This window comes from Petaurus breviceps, unplaced genomic scaffold (assembly GCF_028583685.1).
Source record: "Petaurus breviceps papuanus isolate PSGF00001 unplaced genomic scaffold, PetGlider_PUasm1.0 99, whole genome shotgun sequence".
NCBI lineage: Eukaryota > Metazoa > Chordata > Mammalia > Diprotodontia > Petauridae > Petaurus > Petaurus breviceps.
In genome coordinates this window covers 21,252,521-21,259,094 of record NW_027187465.1, presented here as the reverse complement: position 1 = coordinate 21,259,094, position 6,574 = coordinate 21,252,521, and positions in this window count along the sequence as shown.

The following is a 6,574-nucleotide window of genomic DNA, read 5'->3' as shown; positions in this document are numbered from 1 at the left end:
ATGGATGGATGGATGGATGGAGGGATGGAGGGATGATGGATAGATGGGTGGATGGATAGATAGACAGACAAAGGAAAATGGGAAATAATTAACAGAGGGAAGGCATTAGAATTAAGAAAAAGCTTCCCACATAAGAAGGGATTTTAGTTGGGTCTTGAAGTCAGAGAAGTCAGCAAGCAGCGTAGAGGAGGGAAAATATTCTAGACATGGCAAAAACCAGTCTCCGCCCTTAAGGAGCTCCCATTCCAATGTGAGAGCCAATATTACTTAAGTAGGTATATATAGAATCCATGGAAAGTCACCTTGGATAAGAAGGTACTAGCAGTTGGGGGAACTGAGAAAGGTCTCCAGCAGAAAGTGGTGTCTTAGATGAGTCTTGAAGGAAAATAGGGATTTTAAGAGGTGAGGATGAGAAGGGAAAGCATAGCCTATGGTGACTATGGATATGCCAGCATAATTCTGAAATGCAAAATATAACAGACTCTCCACATTGAAGACAGAACCAAAACATTCGTTCACTAGAAAGCCAGATCCCAACACCAGAAAGCCAAATCCATCATAGCAACAAAGAAAGCTATACACAATAACATTGCAGAGGGTACCACCATCCCCAAGCCTTCCCCCTGCTAGGGCCTTCCCACAAATGAACACTCACAGATTACCGTCTGCTTCTCTCTCCCTCAGTTCTAACTGCTCTGACCAACTTCCTCTGGGCTCTACTCCATCCTTCCTGCTCCACCCTTTCAGTAAGCTCCAACCCACTCCCACAGGCTTCATGTGACCCAAACTCATGTCACTTAGGCTTCCATGTGACTTAAGCAGGTTACATGGGACTATTAATAGATAGGAAAGATCTTCCCATTAAGCAAAAATACATTAACAATACAGGCCAGTGTTTCTGAGTTGTAGGGCGTGAGGAGGGGAGGTAAGAGCAGATCATGAAAATAGGAAAAAGCCAAGTTATGCAGAGTTTTACATTCTGAACAGAGAGATTTATCCTGATCTATCCATCCATAGGAACTTATTGAGCATCTCTGATGTACCAGACACTGTACAAATAAGGAATGGAGATACACAGACAAAAGTAAGACAGGCCCTGCTTTTCGGGAGCTCACATCCCAATAGCAGAGACTATGGGTACCTTTACATGTATGTACAGAATAGAAAGAATGGTGTTGGAGAATCACCATTCATTTGATAGAAGTTTACAATTTCATATGCAATTCTTTTGTTGTTCTCTGTCTTCTTTGTGCAGTGGAAAAAAAAAATTTGATGATTGTTTTTTTTCTAGTCCCATGATTTCAGTGGTATATAGGAACCTTCCAGGGAAGCAATCCCTTTGCCAATGCAGATCAGCACCTGCCCTGCAACTTATTAATTGTTCATTTAAAAATTTAAAAGTATGTTTTTCAAAGAAGAAACATGGTTATATAGTCAGGGAATTGCAGCCTGAAACTCAAGATTTAGCACATTCCCGGAACATAGTAAGCACTCAGTAAATGCTTTTCATTAATTCATACTTTATTGGCCCTGTGTCTTGCTATATTTTTTACTTTGGCAGAGTCATAATTCAGAATTCTGGTACCTGGGGTAAATGAGGACATGGGCTGGGAAGCAGCACAGAGAGTGTGATAATAATGAATGTAAAATGAATATGCAGAATATACAAATAGTATAACAATGTAAAGTTAATATGAAGCAGCTAGGTGGTACAGTGGATAGATTTCCTGGCCTGGAGTAAAGAAGACTCAACTTTATGCATTCAAATCTGCCCTCAGGTACTTACTGGCTGTGTGACCCTGGGCAAGTCACTTAACCCTGTTGATGTCCCTTTCTTCATCTGTAAAATAAGTTGGAGAAGGAAATTGTACCACTTCAGTCTCTTTGCCAAGAAAACCCCAAATGGGGTCAAAAAAAGTAAAAAATGACTGAAAAACAACCAAACAAAAATAACAATAAATATCAATATAATACTATTAATGTAATAACAAATGTAAATCTTTCTTGCCTCGCCTTGCCCCCTGCCTTTCCTCGCCGCGCCCACTTCCTTGCTTCTCCAGGCCCTCTAACTTGCCTTGCCAGGCCCTCTGCCTTGCCTCTCTAGGCAATCTTCCTTTCCTCACCTGGGCCCCTGCCTGGAATTGCCTGGCCCCGTGCCTGTCCTCCCCTGGACCCCTGCCTGGCCTCACTGGGCAATCTTCCTTACCTCGCCTGGCACCCTGCCTTGCCTCGCCTGGCCCCCTGCCTTGCCTTGTGGGCCCTCTGCCTTGCCTCGCCGGGCAATCTTCCTTGCCTTGCCGGGCAGCCTTCCTTGCCTTGCCAGGCAATCTTCCTTTCCTCGCTTGGACCCCTGTCTGGCCTCGCCTGGGCCCCTGCCTGGAAGTGCTAGGCCCCATGCCTGTCCTCTCAAGAGCCTCTTCCTGGCCTTGCCGGGCAATCTTCCTTGCCTCTTCGAGCTCTCTGCCTTGCCTCTCCAAGCAATCTTCCTTGCCTTGCTGGGCAATCTTCCTTTCCTTGCCTGCGCCCCTGCCTGGTCTCGCCTGGCCCCCTGCCTGTCCTCACCTGGCCCTCTGCCTAGCCTCGCTGGGCCCTCTGACTTGCCTCATCAGGCAATATTCCTTGCCTCGCAGGGTAATCTTCCTTGCCTCACTTGGCCTCCTGCCTTGCCTCGCCTTGCCCCGTACCTTTCCTCACCGCGCCCACTTCCTTGCCTTGCCAGGCCCTCTGCCTTGGCTCGCCGGGCAATCTTCCTTGCCTCCCCCGCACAATCTTCCTTACCTCACCGGGCAATCTTCATTGCCACTCCAGGCAATCTGCCTTGCCTCGCCTGGCCATCTGCCTTGCCTCACCTAGCCCCATGCCTGGCCTCTCCGGGCCATATTCCTTGCCTCTCTGGGCAATCTTCCTTGCCTCTCTGGGCAATCTTCCTTGCCTCTCTGGGCAATGTTCCTTGCCTCACCAGACAATCTTCATTGACTCGCCAGGCAATCTGCCTTGCCTCTCCTGGCCCCATGCCTGGCCTCGCCGGGCCATCTTCCTTGCCTATTTGTGCTCTCTGCCTTGCCTCTCCGGGCAATCTTCCTTGCCTCTCTGGGATATGTTCCTTGCCTCACAGGGCAATCTTCATTGACTCGCTGGGCAATCTTCCTTGCCTCTCCAGGGAATCTTCCTTGCCTCCCCTGCTCAATCTTCCTTGCCTCTCCAGGCAATCTTCCTTGCCTCTCTGGGCAATCTTCTTTGCCTCTTTGGGCAATCTTCTTTGCCTCTCTGGGCAATGTTTCTTGCCCCTTCGTCAAGCAATCTTCCTTGTCTCTTCCTTGCCTCACAGGGCAATCTTCCTTGCCTCGCCGGGCAATCTTCCTTGCCTCTCCGGGATATGTTCTTTGCCTCACTGGGCAATCTTCATTGACTCGCTGGGCAATCTGCCTTGCCTCGCCTGGCCCCATGCCTGGCCTCACTGGGCCATCTTCCTTGCCTCACAGGGCAGTCTTCCTTGCCTCGCCTTGCCCCCTGCCTTGCCTTGCCTGGCCCCCTGCTTTGCTATCAAAATGGAGGCCCCCAGGAAAGAAGTTATCAATGGGAGAAGAGGTTTGGCATAGAGGAGGGATGTTCTTGGCAGAGGGCACAAAGAATCATATAAAATCGTGACGTTTAAGTTGAAAAAGAATACCAAAAACCTTTTTTAATCCCACAACCAAAAATTAGTCGGTCTGATACTATCACATCCAACAAAAGCCAAGGCAATGTCCAAATGCAGGTAATGTGAAAAATATTCCTCCCTATAAAATTTGTACTAGCCCACCCTTTCCCAAAGGACCAACTTTCTTTAGCTATTCTCCTGGCACAAATTCCTTGCTCACACTAAAAATCCCAGGGATCTTAGGGTCTATTTTTAGGACTCCTTTCCCCATTCCTGATTACCTTTGCCTTTACTCGCAGAAAAGGTCAGAGTTTATTTGATTCCAATCCTTTTGCAAAGGGAAAAAAAAATACACATTTGATTTGAAGAAGACTATACAAGCCAGAGATGGGTCATTTAGAACTGGAAGGGGCTGAGAGGCATCCACTCCCCTAATGACACAGATGAGGAAGTCAAATAAGCTTACTATGTGCCAGGCACTGCACAAGTGTAAGAGATACTGTGCTCTTTCAGTGTGTTCTGGAGGAGCTATAAATATAAATAAGCTATAGAGAGGAGAAACTGGGAGTGATCCACATAGAGAAGGGGCTAGAGTTAAGAGGAACTGGGAAAGGTTTCTTGTAGAATGTGAGAATTGAGCTGAGAAAGGAAGGCAGGGAAGCCAAGAGGCAGAGATGAAGGGGTAGATTAACTCCATTCAGTCATTTTTTAGCTGTGTGTGTCTCTCTCTGTGACCCCATTTGGGGTTTTCTTGGCAAAGATACTGGAGGGGTTTGTCATTTCCTTCTTGTAGCAGCAAGCACCCCAAGTGTCCTCAGGGTTTGCCGCCACCACAGGTTCTTGGATCTGCTTTGTTAAAGGAAAGCAACTCAAAATGGGTTAACAAGCTTACTTTAATCAGTCAGACATATATCGTTTACCTTGTTTAGGGGAAAAAGGTCAGCACCCCAAACTTCAAAATATACAGACAGAATTATCAAGACATTAACAGATCAAGTAGACAGCTTTCCAAACTGTCCAACCATTACATCCATACCCAGTCAACATCTGGGTTTCCACATCTGGGTTTTTCAAAGCCAGGGGACTCTCAACAACGGCTTTCCAGAATTCAGATCAAATCACAGAACACTTCTCAAAGTGAGTCCCAAAACAAAGCTACACATCAGGGCTTATATAGCCTTCTCCTGGCTCAGAGAATGTAACAACCCTATTGACTCACTGGCCAATCAAGAAGCATCCACTGAAAAACAAGCCTCCCACCCCAGGCTTCAGGTGCACTCCAGCCTAGGGGCAGGGAAGATCCTTAAAATTTACATTCGCATTACACTTCTCCAGCTCATTTTACATATGAGGAAACTGAGGCAAGCAGTGAGAAGTGACTTGCCCAGGGTCACACAATTAATAAGTGTCTGAGGTCACATTTGAATTCAGGTCCTGTTGACTCCAGAGTCAGTGCTCTATTCCCTGTGCTACCTAGCTGCCCTCACAAATGTAAAAACCTCTCTATGGCTCAGTTTCCTTCTCTATGAAATGGGGATGATAATGATAACCCCCTGCCTTCTAAATGGGCCCCAATGATTACATCGTACAGGAACCATCTTTATTTGCTATGCTTCAGTTAGTGCTACAGTTTTCTTGTTACTGAATAATTACTGTGCATTCCAGCTCATCACTGGGGATATTTTCTTTTTTTCCCTCCCTCTTTTAAAAAAATTAATTGGTATTGACATATTTTGTTTTTATGTGAACTAGTTATCTTTCTTTTCATCCTGGAGAACTCTCTCTTATGACAAAGGGGGAAAGGGTTAAAAAAATGAACAAAACCAACCACAATGTCGAAAAAGCTTGAAACATGAAATGGGAAATATTCAGTGTCCCACACGAAAGCTCTCTACCTCTTCAAAGAAGTGAGGTGGGGCACATTCTCATCTCTCTTTTTTGGGACCAAGCTTAGTCATCATCATTTCCCATCATTCAGTTTTGATTGTTTTCTATTTCTTCCCATTTACATGGTGTACTCACTGTGTTGCTTTCCTGGTTCTGCCATTAATGATGTTTCCCTTTATTATTAGGTGGTAAAAGTGTTTTTAAAAGTGAAGGGTATGAGATTTCATTCGCATTAAAAACTTCAAGTGTGAAGTTGTAATACAGAGAGCAACTGTCTACAATTTAGCACAAAGATTTTTTAACTTTTTGGTCTAATGAATCCTTTATATTCTTAAAAATTATAGATTTTCCCTATCCCCAAAGCTTTTGTGTATATGGATTATATCTATCAATATGGTATTAGAAATGAAAACATCTTAGTATTATTATAAGACTAGTTTTGCCCTTGTGGACTCCCTGAAAGGGGGGGGTATCCCAAGACCACAGTTGCATGAGTTGCTTGAGGCACACTGAGGTTGTTTATTATATTATATTGTATTGTATTATATCATATCATATCGTATCACATTGCATCACATCATATTACATTATATTATATTTATCATATCATATCATACCATATTATATTATACATTATATAACATATAACTTGATAAATGCAGGTCTTCCTGACTTCATTTTCCATTATTGCATGCTGCTTTAGTGAAAATATTCTTAAATTCACATATTTAATTCGTTAGTCAGGGTATAATGAGATGTAGTTCAGGCTCAGGCAAGTTAGGGAAATCTCTCAGGGACAGAAGAATCTCTGGTGGGCTGATAAACCATTATCCAGATGTGAGGATGTGTGTCAGTTTCATGGAAGAAATTGGCATACCATATCCTGTTAATTGGTCCTCAGTATCAGAGGAAGGTTCTTCTTCTGGTTAGATGAAAGCAAAAATAACCCTCCATCCCAGTCATCTGTCTGTCTGTCTGTCTGTCTGTCTGTCTCTGTCTGTCTATCTATCTATCTATCTATCTATCTATCTATCTATCTATCTATCT